Source organism: Myiozetetes cayanensis, unplaced genomic scaffold (assembly GCF_022539395.1).
Source record: "Myiozetetes cayanensis isolate MyiCay16 unplaced genomic scaffold, myiCay2020 scf18, whole genome shotgun sequence".
Classification (NCBI taxonomy): Eukaryota; Metazoa; Chordata; class Aves; order Passeriformes; family Tyrannidae; genus Myiozetetes; species Myiozetetes cayanensis.
Window position 1 is genome coordinate 2,749,876 of NW_026087389.1, and position 18,611 is coordinate 2,768,486.

At 43.5% G+C, this 18,611-nt stretch overlaps 1 protein-coding gene across 8 annotated transcripts in view; it reads right to left on the minus strand.

Moving 5' to 3' along the window:
• Positions 1-18,611, minus strand: part of CHL1 (cell adhesion molecule L1 like) — a 128,490-nt gene that overhangs the window by 72,656 nt on the left and 37,223 nt on the right. The window contains exon 1 of one of the 8 annotated variants that reach the window (XM_050312699.1): positions 13,619-13,787. The exons of the other annotated variants lie outside the window; for them this stretch is intronic. The gene's annotated coding sequence lies outside the window, so the exon portion shown is untranslated. Of the gene's footprint in view, positions 1-13,618; positions 13,788-18,611 lie in introns of those variants that run through there. 8 annotated transcript variants of the gene reach the window in all.

The window sequence follows — 18,611 nt, forward strand, 5'->3', positions numbered from 1 at the left end:
CTCCAACAGGTCTGCCTGGAAATGTTTTGCTAATCCTGAACCACAGAAAGGCTTAAAATATCTGTCAATCAGGGCTGCCTCCCCGCTGGCCTCCCCTCAGCCCTCGCAGCCTTGCTGGGAGGATTGATATTGAGATCAGCAGCGCTGCCAATGTACTGAGGAAAATTAAACCCCAACCGTGGAAACAATAGCTATTACAAAGTGTGCAGTCAGCAGGAGATGGGATGGATGTTTGCAATTCCAAGGCGTAGAAAGCGTTTTGAAAATGCCTTCAGTCTCATCTGTACTTCTTTAATATTTTGCTGCCTAATAGTTGAGTTTTATGGCTGGGCCACGATTTTAGTGAGGTGCAAACTTACGGAGTATAATGTCAAGCTACGTGGTAAAGTCAAGCAAACATTTGTAGTAATTATATGCCCAGGAGATTTCATAACATCATAGAATTAACAAGCAGCTCAGTAAATTACATATCACTTGATCTGCAATTGCTGCATCTCCAGCAAAGAGCTCGGCTTCATCTCCAGCAGCTCTGACAGGACGTGTCAGCGCGTGGTGCAAACCTGTCAGGCGGTTATTGTGCACTAATATCAGCCACCACCTCACCTCACAATGCTCCTTTTCAAAGACTTTAAAGCACATTTTCCCTGCCTTTTCTTTTCAGGAGAAAGCACAGTCTTAACCAGCGAAAACAGGTTGGTTTTCTCGCACCTCATGATTTGTGTTGGAATCCGTTTCCACTTTTCCTTCACCGCAGAACAACTGTTCAAAAGGGGCTGGCTCGATGCACCGATGATAATTCCTAATTCCAAATGGGTGTCTGGAAACACTGAAATGCTCCCAGGCTCAGCCAGGCAGGGAGATGCAGGCTGCCTGTGGAGCAGAGCAGCGTGCCCAGCCAGCAGGAGCGAGGCTCTTGCAGCAGACATATGTTCCTAAAGCGCTCGCTCTGGCACAGAGCTCATTAAACGCCCTGACAATCATTTTGATAAAGCACAAGCCAAAAGCTCCTGCCTCTCCTGTCGGAAACTTAAGGAATGAGGATGGCTCAGGAGATTTCCAATGAAGGGAATGCAGATTGGTTTTAAATATCTCTTTCTGGGCTGCTCCAGCCATGCCAGGGTTACCAGCCGGGGCGATTACAGGCAATCGGCTCGATTGGGTATTTGAGCACAGCAATAAATTGCCAAAGCAGCTGCTGCTCTCCTGCTCAGAGATGAGTGCCCTTTAGCATTTGCTAAAGTGATTTCCTAAGAAATCGGGATCATTTGTCAGGCCACTACCTGAAATGTGTAACACACTTACAGAACTCGCAGATTCATCACCAGCTAATTCTGTTTTCTGAACAGCACATAAAAAGGAGACGATGCTCAGCCATCAACTCCTTTCACATCTTACATCAGTTTCCAGGCAGAGAGTTTACTGCCCTCCACACAGAATCACAGACTGGTTTAGGTGGGAAGGGATCATCCAGTTTCATCCCCTGCCATTGGCAGGGACACCTTCCACTAGCCCAGGTTGCTCCAACCTGGCCTTGGGCACTTCCAGGGATCCAGGGGCAGCCACAGCTTCTCTGGGCAACCTGTGCCAGGGCCCCCCCACCCTCAGAGGAAACAGTTTCTCTCCATATCTGACCTAAAGCTACTCTTTCAGTGTGAAGCCATTCCCCCTTGTCCTGTCACTCCAGCCCTTTGTAAAAAGTTCTTCTCCATCTCTACTGGAGCCCTTCAGGCAGCACAAGGCCACTATTAGGTCTCCCCAAAACCCTCTCTTCTCCAGGCTGAACAATCCCAATTCTCTCAGCCTTTCCTCACAGCAGAGCAGCTCCATCCCTCTGATCCACATGTCCAAGCTGCCTGAACCACATGGCCATGGGCTCCATGTGGGAGATGCTGCTCATTCCAGCCCTTCCAGGGGTGAGCTGAGCCAGAGCCTTGACTTTGCACCACCTGACCTTTAAAAATATGGGAGCTGAAAGATGGGAGCCACAACCAGGGACATGAACAAGCTGTAACATCAGCCAGCTCCTTTCTGACACAGGAATTTATCTATTAGTTTATTTAATTTTCCTAGCAAATTTAATCCTGCCTCTAATCCTTTTGGTTGCGGGAGCAATGCACTGGAACTGCATCTCTGAGCAGCCTCGACCTTATCTCTCCTGTATTGTTTTCTTTCAGTAAATGACTAATTCATCCTGTGCACACTCTAATACCACAGCCATCTGCCAAAAGGTGTACAAACCATCTACATTGCAACAGAGTCTATTAATATGTATTAAAAATCACATTACAGTTGACATAAGCCATTTTTGCACATGAATATGAAAAATACGACTATTATACTTAAAACTTTCAGCTAATCATGCATCACTGATTTTCTCCCCCTGAGTTTATAATTTAAACCTTTAAATGTTTCACAGCAGCCTCATCAAACCAAGGTCTCTGATGGGTGCTGAGCTGAGACAGCCCATTAGAGTAGCAACAAGAAAAGGGAGTAAAGAAAACAAATAGGAACCTGTTTTGGGAGGAGGAAAGAAATCAATTAAAGAGTAAAAATGAAATTATTTATAGATAACAATAAAATAAAATAAATTAAAGAGATAATGTGCATCTGCCTCTTTGATTGTCTCATATGATAATGGTCACAGTGCAAGGATGGCGTGTAACATAAATCTGTCCAAAAGGACATCAATGCCCAGCAGACAGAGCAGCTTTGACAGATGACAAGCACAGAACAGACAGATCAGAGGTGACTTCTCTGTGAGCCATAACATGACCAGTCCTGGTCCAAGCTGTCTGGACATCAGAACCCATCCAGCCCTCCAGTACAGCTTTGCCTTTGCGGAGCGCAGGAAACATTCCCTAATTTCTATTTCACTCACAGTTTTAGGGCTTTTTACTCAGCACAGCTCATTTAAAACCCTGGGACTCAACAGCCTGAAAGCTCTGAGGAGCTGAAGCCCAGAGCAGGGGCACAAAGTCCCCAATCTCTGCAGAAACTGTTCCCCCCAGGACACCAAGCCCTGCAGGCATTTGACACCGAGATTCCAGGGGATCTGGGTGCTCTGCTCTCATTATTACCACGAGCAATCTGTGAGCCCAGTCACTAGGGGGAATTTCAAACTCCCAGAGTGGGTTTTTGGTTTTCTTTGTGTGGTTTGTGTGTTCTTTCCCCCCCCAGGCACTGAGGGAGCAGATCCACTTATGGAAGCGTTTATTGGACTGGGTTTTCCCCATCCCTGAGTTACCTCGTGTGAATGTTAATCACTGTCATTATACAGTTTATTGTCTGTTTTAAACCTTTACCTCCATTCCCACACACATACCCCAACAAAAAAGTGATTAAAACCAAATTAAAAGAGGTCAGGAGAGAAAACAAAGAAAACAATCCATAAAACTTGGTGCCATTTCATAAAGGATTTTTTCCCAGATATTAAGATCCCTTCCCCACTTGGCCACACTCCTCATTTCCAAACTATTCCAACCACCTCTTCATATAAGTGTCTTCAAGAGCAAAGCCAAGAGAGAGTGCAGTGCTTTTCCCAATTAAGCAGATGAAAACTTCCGGATTCTCCCATGAATCCAAATTTTTATCCCCTCTTCCAGAGTCACAGAATAAAGCACCAACTATTGGAATCTGAAGTGCTGCCAATAAATTATTGCATTTAGGGTTGAAAGGTGAACCAGGAAAGGTGACAAGGACAGTAGAAACAGGAATTTCCTGTTCCTACACCTGAAGGAGCAAATTCATGCTCTTCTTTCATTTAAGACTCCAAGTGGCACAGCCAGTGTGAGTAACCCTGACACTAACAGCAGAGCAGCTGCAAAAATATTCCATCCATTCCATGGAGCAGAACCAACCAACCAACCAACCAACAAACAAACAAAAAAAAAACCCAAAAAACATAAAACAACAAACAGAAAAAAGAAGGAAAAATATTCAACAGAAACAACAACAACAACCAACCAAACAAACAAAGAAAAACAGAAACCACAAACTAAACCCCCCACAAAACCAAAGCCCAACTCCTTTTGAACGTATTTCATTGCAGGCACTGATGTTCTTTTCCCTGAATGCTTGTAAAATTGTGGATAACACACAGGAAATACATTGAATCTCTTGTGAACCACAAAGCATCAGCTGATGTTGCAATGGGGTTACAGCAATCCATTGCATCAGGAGGAAGACTTGAATTTCTCCCCAGTATCCCCAATGATAGATGGATAGATAGATAGATAACTGTGATTAATTTTAATCTATCAGAATAATGTTTAAATATTAACAAAACTCATCCCCAAGTTCATTTAAATTATTAACACTTGATTATCTATTAATTGATTGTATTATTTTTTCATCAAGTGCTGGAGTTTCTCCCTAGCACTGTTGCTATTCCAGCTCCTTCCTCCCACTCTGAATTCAGCCATGGCCCTGCTCCTGGCAGCAAACTCAACACCCAGGAGTGAGAAATCTGAGCATCTGAGTCAGAAATTTGGCCATCTGAGGAAGTTCTTTTTGTATGAAATGAAAGTATCTTTCATTCTGAGGTTGTATCCCTGGTTCAGCCTTATTTTACTCCTCCCAAACCGCTACACACAGACAAAATCCAGTCCATCAGAGAAAAGCAATCACCTCACCAGGTGAGTGTCTGCTGCATTGCAGATCTGCCCCTGCACAAACCTAACATTTTGCTTTTAAATTACACTACTTTTGCAAAATATTTAATCACACAGCAAGCAGAATATGATTTTCTTTCAGGGGAGATCATGTCACCGATGAAGAATTCTCTTTAACCTGCATAGTGAGGAACTCATGACTTGAAAATGCCCAGACCCACAGGATGCAAATTGTGTGACTAGAAACTATAATTACGGACCCATTTGCACCTTATTCATAAATAATCATTATACTTAATAAATAAAACCAACTTTTATACCTTTTCCCCATCTAAACCCCCATTTTAAGCACTGATTTTCACATTGCTGCTTATCATCTTCTACAGAATTAAAACCATGCCCTCAGGGAGTTACAAAGTCTTACACAACTAACATTTGTGGTATCTTGGTGATGACTAGAGGGGGTTGGGTGTGGTTATGACTGGGCTCTGAGTCACAAAGATTTAAGACACATGCATGCAAATTCTGCTCCTATTCTGAGGAAACATGCCACAAAAATGCACATGGCATTCAAATGCCATTTTGGTGGAAAATATGGTGTTAAAGGACAAGGGCAGCCAATGTTTGCAGCAACTCACTTGGAAATAAATATGATTATTTGCAAGGGTGTGGAGAGACAGGACAGGTGGAATGGCTTCAAATGGACAGAAAGGAGCTTTAGGTTAGAGATTAAGAAAGAAATTTATACTGTGAGGCTGGGCAGGCCCTGGCACAGGTTGTGCCCAGAGAAGCTGTGGCTGCCCCAGCCCTGGAAGTGTCCAAGGCCACGTTGGGTGGGGCTTGGAGCAACCTGGGACAGTGGAAGGTGTCCCTGCCCATGGTTTGGGGTTGGAACAAGAGGATCTTTAGAGTCCCTTCCAAGCCAAACCATTCCATGACTCTGTGATACTGAAGAAAACAGCTCTGGACGACTGGTCCAGCTTTGGGAAGCAGTTTAGCCCAAAGCCAAAGGGCACACCAGAAGTCAGATAATGTTCATGATGCCTGTGAGAACCCATCCATCAGGACAGAGGATGACATGTCACACAGCTGGGAGCTGCTGGGGAGTGAAATGGGCCAGAAGCAACACTCAGACAACCGTCACACTCGTGAATTAAAAGGGTACCAGTGGAGAGCAGGGGAGAAGGCTTTGTGAGTTACAGCACATCAAAGGCTCGGTGACATTGGAGTAATAAGGAATGATGAATATTTAACTTCCAGTTCTTATTAAAAAAACCTATTAATGTTTTATTTTGTCATCCATAATAAAACAAGAAATTAGGCCAGTGATTCTCAATGACACGTACAGTGCTCCAGCAAAATTGCTAGACCAAAACAAAGGCTCTCCAGAGTCAGGGCAGGCAGGAGTGGGCAGCTGAGGCCCGTGTCAGGCTGTGTTTTGACTCTGCCAGTCTCCCACATAAAACCAGCACTTCCTTGCACTCTGTAAAATGATTGTGAGGGCAGAGCTTGAGCTCAGAAAGGGATGATGTGGGTTACAGATCTCAAATCGGACCCTGTCACTGCAGCCCTCCTCTTTTCCAAGCCATTGTGGTGCCTTGAATTAAGGAGATGGTCTTGGTTAGGAGGCAGAAATTTGAATTCTAACTTTCACAGACTTCACATAAGATCCTACTGAACTTCTCTGTGTCCAGCCATGGTGCACCTTCTTCTTCCATCTTTTGGACACCTGCTCTGTTCATACCATAAGTTTCTCAGTATAAAAAAAAGATGCTCCCCGGACTTCCCATGAGATGCAAAGGCTTATTCCAATAACCATACATTTAACCACAGCTTTAAAGTACTATTTAAGCCTTATTTTGAGGTGCATTTGTTTCAAGTTTGCCAGGAAATCCAGGCTTTGAATCACAAACAAAAGGATTCTTAAATCATCCCTGTACCAGTTCCTAAACCTGACACAGAGGTTTAACAGAAGAATTGACAGCACCTGTGATCCCACAAAAATGATTAATTAAAGTGTGCAAAACACAAGTAATATGAGTAATTAAGTGCCCAGGGTATTCAGCAAGGTGAAATTAGTGGAATTCTATACTTTGGAAAACCTGAGCAGGGAACACCATCTGCTCCTGCACAGCACTGTGGGCACAGCTTCCATGCTCTGTGGGCTTTCCAGTGCAGATGAAATAACACCAGGAGACCAAGATACGAGTGAAAATGAGTGACTCTTGGGTTCCTGACACACCTACTGCCACTATAAAAGCCAGGGAATTGGAGGGACTTGGGAACTACAGAGCTCCTCCAGCCACAGCTCCAGTCTGGAGGGACTGGCAGGAGATAAAAGGCATGTGCATTACAGCACAACTGGGATAAAATCCAGGATTTTCCTTTCTGAAGGAATTGGTGACAATGACAAAACCCAGAGCTTCTGCTGCAAATCCTTCCTCCTCTTTCCCCACATAGAATCATAGAATTCCAGAATGGTTTGGGTTGGAAGGGACATCAAAGCCCATCCAGTACCACCCCTGCCATGGGCAGGGACACCTTCCACCAGCCCAGGCTGCTCCAAGCCCCGTCCAACCTGGCCTTGGACACTTCCAGGGATGGGGCAGCCACAGCTTCTCTGGGCAGCCTGTGCCAGGGCCTGCCCACCCTCACAGGGAAGAATTTCTTCCTAATATCCAACCTAAACCTACTCTCATCTCAGTTTGAAGCCATTCCTCTTAGTCCTGTCACCACTTGGTGTTGTAGAAAGTCTCTGTCCATCAGGTTAGGCCTGGTCTGGCACAGCAAGGTCACACTGACAGCATCAACACCCAACACAGTGTCCCCCCTCCACGGCACAACTCCCCCTCCACTCCCTCACAGAATTCTCCAAGCCACAAGGAGCCAAAAAGCCTACTATTTCTTGCTCCTTTCATGCTTTTCCTTCTTCTCATTCCACCAGGAGCCTGGAAACAACCCTGACTTATCCCTGGAGAACACCCTGACTCGCTGAACTCCAGCAGCGAGGTGACCCAGCCTGGGGGGACAGCTCTGAGTTCCAGATGAGAACAGTTTTACTAAGCTGGGCTCAGCTGATCAAGGTTTCACTGCAGCTCCCCTGCTCTGTCTCAGTCATTTGTTACGTGACAGGACCTCGAGTGCAGATCTACTTTGCATGCACTATTACTTATCAAGAGCATTTAGTCACAGGACCCTCTGGAGAGCACATTATGAAAGATTATGGACTAATTGTACCAAAGACTCCCCCAGAGGGTCCCAGTGCTCCAGTGCAGGGGACACACTCGGCTGCTGCCACAGCCCAAGTGTCAAGGATGACTGGTGAAAGGTTAAAGCTCCTGCTTTGGATTCTCCACAGTCTAAAGTGGCCCCTAATCCCTAATAATTTAATGTATTTGCATTAATGTACTAGTGAGTCAATATTTGCTTTAGCCTATTGCACGAAATAATTTGAAATGTTTCTTCTAAATCCAGTTCAATTTCATTTCTTAACACTAAATCACCTTTATTTCATAATATACCAGTAACCTAATTAATATTTCACGCTTACTACTTAGGCTCAGGCTCCCAACAACCAAAAAATTCCAAAACCCAGTTTCCACAGGACTCTAGTTGGAGCTTAATCTTCCTTTCTGCACAAGCAGTGCACCTCTGGTTTGTAATGGATTTGCATCAACTTGATTTGTTCCTATTATCATACCTAGACCCTTAATTGAAAGACAAAAATAAGTGTATCATTGTCCCTACAAACAGAGTGTTTGTTCCCTCTCCCTCTTCTCATGTTCCTCCTCTGCCCTTTTTGCCTCCAAGGCATGAAGTGCTGAGCGATTTCCAAGCCCAGAGTTTCTGAGTTTAATCTAAATTAAGCCCCATGTCCAATTTGATAACAAATCCCTGCAATGCAAGTATTCACACTTGGTAAATACTTCATGATTGTAATTACATACCTAAAAATCATAATGTGGTAGTGTTGACTGAGGCTACAGAGCAGATTTTCTCTCATTCCATACACACAGTCCATCTGATCCATCTAGAAGTGATTTTTCTCTTTGGCCATTAGGCTAAAAAATGAAATTTTCCAAGCTATTTCTTCCCACCATAAATGTTTCTGCTGGGAAAACTGGACACTTTCTTTCCCATTTGAAGATCTTTGAATCCAAGCCACACAGTTCATAAATATGTCTGGAGTTCATTTATTCTCTGGAAACACCAGCTTGGTTTTTACTGTAGCAGACATCACTGCTGAATTACTCTCAACTTCAGGAACTGGAGTTGCTGAATTTCAAAGGACTCTTCTATAGGAAGAACCATCAAAAAGCCAATTTTTTTCCTGATCCTTTTCCACAGCTCTTCCAACTGCAATTGAGAGAGACAACTATGGTTGGAAATGTGCCATTCCTACTCCCAAAAACTCTGATATAGCTGGATTTATATACATATATATATATATATAAAATCAGATTTATCTCCAAGTCAGGAGCATCCTTCAAACTTCCCTTTCTGGGAAACAGCTGGACATCAGCAAGTCCTCCCTTTACAGGAATAAACTCTGAATATCAGGATAAGCTTTCTATGCTGCCAAGAGAAAAATCTGGGCTCTCTTTTCCACTTGGACCAAAACCCTTCAAGAGCCTCAGTCCCTTCAAAGGTGATGCTCCTGTGAGGGGCTTGGGAATCCTGCACTGCTGATAATTAACATCCATCCCTCCTCTGCAGCAGGAGTTTCCCTGCTGATTTTCCTACCAAAAGATGCAGCATTTTAATATTAAACAGCCACAGGGGAGAGAAAAAGGAGGGAGGGGGTGGGAGGGAAAAAAATGGACTGTTAAATTTGTAAGTTTCTGTGCCTGAAGGGGATCAAATTCAGTCTAAAATTATCCCTTTGGACACGTTATGGACAGAGGTCTCAGATCTCAGCCAGAGGAGCTGAATATTCACAAGTTCCTCACCCACTACACAGAAGGGACTTTTCTTTAGCAAGGCAGCCAGCAGCTCTGCTGGAATAGTGTGGGAAAAATGAGAAGATCCCACCTAAGCAGTCTTTTCCTGTATGTATTCCACTGATTCTGGGCAGAGTGCACAGCGAGGGAATGAAGAACCCGTGATTTCAGTCACTCCTTTCCCCAAATATCAGTTTTGGCAACTGCAAAAGCCTGTGCAAGGAGGCTTAAAGCTTGTTTTCTGGAAGCATTTGTGCAAAAAAATCCCAATCACACCGACGCTCATGGAAAATAAGGTGAATTCTATTAGAAAAGTCAAATTCAGAGTCACTAAAATTCCCTTCCCACTGGAGGTGTTTGCTTAGCAATGGGCCTTGCACTGATAAATGGGAAAAATACATTGATCTAATGCACAAAATTACCCTCATTAATATGAAAACCTAAATATGCCAGAGTGGGGCATTCAGAAGTTTTATCCTTTTGAATCCTGCTATTCCTATGGAGAAATGTCAGCGGAGTACTGAGCAGGCAGGAAAGCTGGAAGACTCATTAAGCCACTTCTAAACCATGAGGACGTGCAAAAATTGAATATTTTCCAGGATCATTAAAATACAACTTAATTACAGAACTCAGGTTTATCTGTGTCACCCAATGTCACAATACTTCAAGGCAGATGATGAGGGGGAAAAAGGGAGAATAAAAAAAAAACCAACAACTGCATCCAGCAGCAGAGCAGGGTCTGCATAATTCATCAGCAGTCCTGCAGTGACAGATCCCAAATAATTAGTATTACTTGTGTTAAGTTGTGAAATTCCCCTGCCTGAAGAGGAGCCACGAAGAAATGTAAAGTAATTATAAGGCAGAGGTGCTCTGGAGCTGCTGCAGGGCCAGAGCCACCCCAGAAAGACACAGCCACAAGTGCCCAAGGTGGCCTGGGAAGCAGAGCAAAGCTCCAGCTGGGAGAGAGGGGGAAGAATAAACACTCCCCAATAACATGGAGTGGCAAAAATGCAGCTGTCAAACCAGAAAAGTAAAGGAATTGAGAATTCAGGTGTGTGTTTTACAGATTTAGAAAATCTGTGACTTTGCATTTAAAGGAAAAAGGGGAGTAAAAAGAAATTCACAAAAAAAAAAAAGAAACAAAAGAAAAAGAAAACAAAAAGAGGCAAAAAGGAAACACCAAACACACGAGAGAGAAAAGAAACAAAGAAGAAACGAGATTAAAAAAAAAAAGGATACAGGAAAGATAAAAAAAAAGTTCAAAAAAAGGCACAAAAAAGATACAAGTGAGACTAAAGAAGATTTCAAAAGATAGCAAAAATACCTCAAAAAGAAGATACTAAATATACCTAAAGCATACCATAAGGATGTAGAAAGGATAAAAAAAGCATAGAAATATACAAAAATATCAAGATACAAAAAGATGCAGAAATACAAAAAGTTAGAGGATACAGAAAGGACACAAAAAAGGCGAAAAGATAACAAAAGGAACAAAACACAAAAACACAAACAACAAGGAAACAACAAAAAACAAACAAAAAAAGAAACAAACAAAAAAAGAAAGAAACAAACTGTTTCTCTGTTCTGCAGGTTGTTTGTTTTCCCCAGCCTTACAGAACAGAACTATTTTTCCTGGCTAATTTTCTTTCAGCTGACACAGACATGAAAATTTAGTCCAATTTTCCCAGCAAACATCTCTGTTCCACCTGGAGATCCCAGCCCTGAGGGGTTATTGATGGCTTTTCCAAGAGAAAGGATTGACCTGAGGCCAAACTGCTCTGCCTGTAGCACAGGGAGGAAAATGCTGGTTCAGCTCTGCAAACACCTGTGGGACACACACAGACCTGCTCCACACAAAGACCTGCACTTGGGGTGGAGCCAGACAGGGAAAGAAAACATTTTGGCAGAGCAAATCATCAATATCTAAAATTAAATTTGAGTCTCTGATTGGTAAATAGAATATTGCCCTTCTTTCCCAAGCTCAGGGCAGATAAGGCCTCCACAGAAACTTCATAAAATAAATCACATTTCTTCTGTTCAATCACACAAAAACAGATAAAAAGAAAACTTTCACCAGCTCCCACACTATTTCATACATAAGTAACATGTACTGACACTCACTGCAACATGGGTAATTTTCCCCAGCACATTTTCACCCAAAAATGTGCTGGGATGTACTCAAGGATTTTGTCCCTCTGCCTCAGATCTGATAAAATGAGAACTTTTTATGTCCTGGCTGCCACAGAACATGCTAGGGAAGAAGAAAGTTGGGATTTAGAGGATGGTATGTCAACCTGGATTCCTATTTTAATACTTATGAGAAAATTACCTTACTCTTTTTTTTTTTTTAGCTGAATTTTTCTGCCCTCTCCAATTTCAACCAACATTAAGCAATGAATTACTTTCCATCCTCATCCTTCCATTCTTCTCTCCACCTTTTTCCCATAAACTTCTTAAAATGAGATTTCCCCATTAATACAAATAAAACATGTATCTTTTATTTAAGTCCATTTATTCTGACCTTTCATGACAATGATCTAGGACAGAGACCTATTAATTTTGGTACAGAATCCCAGAATGGTTTGGGTTGGAAGGGACCTTAAAGCCCATCCCGTTCCACCCCCTGCCATGGGCAGGGACACCTTCCACCAGCCCAGGTTGCTCCAAGCCCCGTCCAACCTGGCCTTGGATACTTCCAGGAATCCAGGGGCAGCCACAGCTTCTCTGGGCAACCTGGCAACACCACCCCCACAGGGAATTTTTTCCTACTATCCCATCTAAATCTACTCTCCCTCCATTTGAAGCCATTCCCCTTGTCCTGTCCCTCCAGTCCCTGATGAAAATCAGGAATTTGTATCTCCACAAGCACCTCTATCTAAAAAGATAAATGACAATTACTTACTGTCCACACAGAACCAAAGGCAGAATTACCACTAAGGTGACATGAGAGTTAGGAAGAGATTCCTGGTGGCTTCAGCAGAGTTTGGATCCCTCCTCCATAAGGAATTGCAAGAGACTACAGCACAGTTTTGATAAATCTTCCAAAAACTGGAAGGGCACTGCCTCGACGTGCAGCTGTCCCCATTTATTCAAAAGACAGAAAGAAGCTGCTTCCACTCAGAAGGAGCCAAAATAAAAAGCTGCCAGGCAAAACCTGGCACATCCCACAGCAGCCAAACACAGAGCTCATTAGCCGGGAGCGCCTGCACAGTCCTGGTGACTTTTCCCACTCGTGCCAGCTGGGAATGTCCAAGGTTGCAAATGGTTGTGGTAGGATACTTTAAACACCTAACCAGTGCTAAAGAGAATCTGCTTTTCAGCAGAGGAAATCAGTGTTTGCAGAAAGATTCCTACAGAGAGCCTGAATTTAGGTTCTTCAGCACTGAAATGCATCAGAAGTACAGTTTGTAAGGAAAATCTGGTATATTTAGTCAGCAAACAACTGGTAAAAAAAATTCAAATTCCTCTATGGCCCAGGGAAACAGAAATGTTAAAAGGAATTGTGCCAGTAAAGGTTATTTTAGATGGGAAGAAAAGCAAAAAGCACCAGTCACTTGAGAATAAACTCAGATGTCTCAGCTCTTCATCAGCTCGAGGTTTGTCACTTCAGCTCTGCCCCACTGGGGAGATATGAGGGGACATCAGACACAGCTGAGAGACTGAGAAAGCAGCTTTTGTTGAGAGACATAAAAGGAAAAGAAAAACAAAACAAAACACAACAGCAACAACAACAAAACCCCCCAAAAACCTGTGGGCTAAAACAGGAATTCAGAAATACTGACTATATAGGATAAAAAAATCCTGATTTTATACCGAGAAAAAAGGTTCTGTGATACAACACTGCAGAGAGACCAACAGGAGACGGAGACACAGACACAGATACAAAATACCAACTCAGTCCAGGCATCAACACATCACAAACACTTCCCAGAGTGGTCTGACACACCACGACACCCCAGCTCAGCACGAACAGCAAGGCAATGTTGGACATCTGTCCCTTTCTGGTGACACATCAATCAGCCATTTGACATCCACAGCCTGCTTTCCATCAGCTCAGAAATTACAGACCTTCTTCAGGGTGCTCCTCCTCCTCCTCTCACTGCTCAGGGGGGCTTAGGTGCCTCTCCTGCCCCCTTGTCCTTCTCCTGGATGTCCCTCCCTCCTCACCAGGACCTTGTCCAGGGGCTGTGGCTGCAGCGCTGCCTCTGCACCCCGGAGGAGCTTCCACGAGGAATCATGACTGCTCCAGAGGATTTCACCTGAAATGCTCTGCAGATGCAGCGAGTGGCCATTTAAGCAGTGAGTCATCTTTCCTGGGAGCCTTTTAAGGAACTTTGCTGGCACATTTTCAGGGCGAATTTCTTAATACTTCGTTTTGCAATTTGCAAAGGGTGATGCATCCCCGAGCTGGAAATGGGGATCATATGGTGGCAGAACCACATTTATCAAGGGAAAAGCATTTAGCACTATATTTTCCTGCATTTGGTACTTCCAAAGCCTGATCTTAAAATATCTGAGTCTGTCCTTCTGCCCTATTTCTATGAACTCCTCTTTTAAAAGAAGTCAGTTGAACTTGGCTAAGAAATATTTAAACTCTATCTTTCATTACAGCCAAGAAAATGATATCTTAAATAGTTTTAAAATGAGTTCCTGAACTCAACTCATTTCTGTCTCTGACTGCCAGAGCAATCTCAAGGTATTCCAATGCCTTTTTTTCTTTTTTTTGATTGGTTATTTGTTTGTTTTGTTTTGTTTGGGGTTTTTTGGGTTTTGGTTTTATTTTTTTGTTGTTTGGTTTTGGTGTTTTCTTTCAGTTTCCAGCATCCTTTCACCTCCTTTGGTACTCACTTCTGGGAGTGTTTCTCTTAAGATCAGCTTCAAATGGGGGCAGTTGGCCTATCAATACATTTTGTATAGCCAAATTACTGAAAGTACCATGAAGCTTTGTGTAAGCAATTAAAAATCCTCAACTACTGTCATTTCCAGCAAGTCCATCCCAGGCTGTGATGGCCACCAATAAAATTTCTCTTAGATCAACACAAAACCCTTCCACACTTCCATTTTTCCACCCTGAATGTACCCAGGCTGCAAATCCGTGTTTCAGGGACCACCAGGTTGCTTTCAGAGGGATCTCAGGGTTCATCAGAAGACCCTCTACCAATTCACCTTTTCTTTCTCAGTGGCACTCTCAAAAAGCAAATTATTTTCGGTTATTCTGAATTCCCTGGTGAGTGTCAATGGGCACCTGCCTTTGCTGCGTCACCAAACTGCTGCCTGTGGAGAAAATGCCTGCAAGTATTTTTATCCCTCTTTCCAAAGAGGAATGGGTTGCAGATGGGTGAAAGTGGCAGACTTAAAAAAAAAAAAAACACCCACCCAACTGAGTCAGAGAAATCTGATGATTCATCGAAATGCGAGGAAAGAGGGAGAAAAGAGATTTGCTCTCATGTCTGGCTGCAAAACAAGTCAATAATATCTCATGCATCCAGGTCACTAATTTGGACAAATCAGCAGGGAACTGGACAACCACCTGCACAGAAACAGTCAAAAATTAAACAACTCATAACCACTAATTAAGCTAATTCCTCATTTTTCAATGACTTGTCAATGAAATGAGCTATGATGGCTAGTCCTGGAAGTCTGAAGAGATTAACAAGCAAAATAATATACCTAAATGTACACACAGTGATGGAGCAGGGATTAAAACCTCATTAGTCCTGTGCTAACTTGTGCTTTGGATGTCAGAGCTGACTACCTGAATACACAGAAGGATAGAATGCAATATTTATTCTTTCTACATATAAATATATGTATATGATCTGTAAAGGACACTTAAAGTACATTAAGAAGACAAATCAGTGGTATTAAATACATATTTTATAACTGAAAATCTCAGTTCTACCACTCTGCAGTAAAACACTCTCTTACACTTTCACACACGTAGAGAAAAAAATCCCTATTAAATCCAATTCCTCTAACACATGATCCTTTTCTTGAGGTGTTTCTCACCAAATGATGGCACCACATTCATTTGGTGCCTGGTGGCACAATCATCCTCCCATCCCCAGCATCTGGACCTGCTAACTCCTGTGGGATCCAGTGGGGCGCCTTTCCATCAGCCACAACCCTAAATGACAGGCCACTTGTCTTGCAAGTGTGAGAATGACTTTGAACAGAAAACAGTGTGAAGAGAAACCAAAGCTCAAGTTAATCCTGATACCAAGAAACCTTTTCTCACTGATCTTTAATACTTGCTACAAGAATTAAAAATCAAGTTTGAGGTCAGGGCATTGCCAGCAACCCCCAGGAGGCCAAAGGCTCCAGCTCGTGATGGGAACTTCAAAAAAGTATGTCAAAAGCATCAGCAGTTCTGAGGGAGACAAATGTTTGTATTCAAGCCCTTTGATTAAAGCCAAAATTCAATAATGAGTGGCATCAAGAGCTGTTTTTCATTGCAAATCAAGTAACAAGCAAAAAGTTTTGCCAGTGGTTTCTGAATATCACTGGTTTAGTGTTCTACTAGTGCTTTGACAAGGCTAAAATATAAAAATCTTTGGTAAAGGCACTACTTCCCAAAATGCTGGGTTAAAAATTATCATCTCAAGAACATCAGGGTGAAATTATCACTTATTCAATGCCAGGCTGGGCTTTCTGAGTTTTACTGAAAAATACTCAGCTGTCTAAACTCTACACCCGAAAAGTTGCCCCTGGGTTTCCTCCAGCTCCTCCCAAGGAAGCTGCATGGCCCCCTTGAAAAAGGGAAAAAACCCAAAAGGCTATTTTCTGGGACAGCTTGTTGAGGAAGTTAAGCTCATTAGACTTGTCCCATCTATCCCAACCCCTCCATCATTGGCAAACAGGGAGATTTCAAAGGGAAGAAACCCAAACTAGCGCCTCCACTGAGAAAAAGGACATTGCAAATTCTGTTTGAGAGCAGTTGAGTGGAAAATCTGAATGTATTTACTGGCAACTCAGCCAGCCTGGGCATAACACAGACTGGGAGTAACCTGGGATTATCTCCTGCCTGCTGGGGAAGGCACAACATGCCCCAGCTCTGCCCAGTGCACTGATTGGGAATGCAAGGCAGTAGGAAACCAAAACAGGCTTTTGGGTTCACAGGTTACAGAGTATCTTGTTTTGTGGGAAAGGCTTGATTTTTAATTACCTGGAGAGAATTACTTTCCCTGTTATTTTGTGCTCTGGGGTTATTAGTAACTTTTTTACATAAATCTGCATTGTAGAGAAGTAAACCCAAGTTGGTTAATGAAAACAACCGCCCTGTGGGGACACAGCAGCTCAACAGACAATCAAAAAGCCTCATTAATCTGCAGGATTTCACGAAATGAGTTAAGAAAAAAAAAATGTATTTCTCTAACACAGGTCACGAAGCCTCCTTGAGAACATCTATCCCTTCCCCAAAACCAGTTTGCACAGCGACAAAGACTCCCTCAAATCTGAAGCTCGATCATTAGGCAGCAGTGGGCAAGCACTCCTCGCCCAGCCCAGGAGGTTTCATTGCCCTCACATCCGTGCCCTGCACTTGTTCATTAATTCCCAAATGAGAATCATGAGGGCAGACAGTGCCCCTTTGTCTCCCAGCGTGGCACACACTGAGGATACAACCACCAGCCCCTTGTTAGCGGTGTCCTCCTCACCCCTCTCCCGGGGGCAGAGCTCGCGGTGTGACGACAGGAGCAAACCGTCGGTGGGCAGAGAACAAAAACTGCTGATTTCACAGCGGCCCTTTCCAAGCACTCAGCCCATGGAAAACCTCCTGGAGCAGCAGCCCAGCACCCTCACACCTCAGCCCTTCTCCTTCAGCCCTCAGCGGCCACAGAAACCTGCTGAGCATCTGTCAGGTGTCTGCATGTGATGCAGGAGATTACAGGGAAACAACCCTTTGGAACAAACATGCCTATTAAATCTGGGAGAGCGATAACGGTATCCGAGTTCTTGAGTTTAATGAGGCAACAGCACTTAGGGCTGACTCTTCCTAAATGTATATACAGAAATAAATCCCTTGTAATGAACTCGTGTGTCAACTGGCTTTGCCCTTTCTTCATGTTAATGATAAAAAATTCCAGCCAAATTATGCCAGGCACTGAATAGGCAGTGTCCTGTACTTACCCTTAGCCCTGTGTGCAAGGACAGAACAGCAACTACACTGAGGGGAAAGGCACATTAGGCCACCTGGTAATAACTCTTTTCCCTCTTTTGCCATATTCAGACACGATCAGCAATTTTGGTTTTGGCAGGATAGAAAATGCTAAGCTTGGCAGCGGAGTGTTTAGAAGAAAATGACTTTTTCAAAGGTGGTGAGCGAGGAAATATGCAAAGTGAAATCTCTCCAAGAGATATCTGCCTGCTTGGGAATCCTATTTCCAGCCAGCCAAGGAAGATGGTGCAGCCAAATAAACAGATTAAAAACCTGTTGGTATGACTGAATAATGATCAATCTTAGAGCTGCAGAGGAATAACTTCTACTGCAACAATTTATGATCTGGCATGACAGGATGGGTTTGGAGGAAACATGTCAATAGCCCAGCAGCATTTAAAGAAAATCCCCGAGTAATTTGTCACGTCTCTGTCAGGCCAGACTCAGGCGCGAGTCGTTCTGTAATGAGACATCAGCTTCTAGAAACTGGAGCTGCAATGACTTTCAAGGCTTATGTTGCTGACATGTGGCTGATTTGGTTAGCCAGGGTATAATTTTGTGAGTCTCCTCAGCGCACACGTGTGGCATGGAAAGCAGGAATCCATCTGGGCCCACCCCGTGCGTCGGGAACGAGCGGTAAAATGACAGAGGAGGAAGGAGCAGCTCCCTCAGACAAACAGCAGCTTCTGCAAACACTTCCCTGAGCACTTGTCAGGGATGGGAGAGACAGCACTGCACAGAGCATATGTGGCTTGGGGAGGGAGATGAAGGGCTGATGTAACAAGAGCTGGCACCTCACCAGGGCCAGGGACGCAGGGAAGGAATGGGAATGGGCCAACTCTGCCTCGTGCTCATAATACAAATTCTTATCCCTTTTCCTGGAAGGATTCTGTGTCCCTTTCCCTC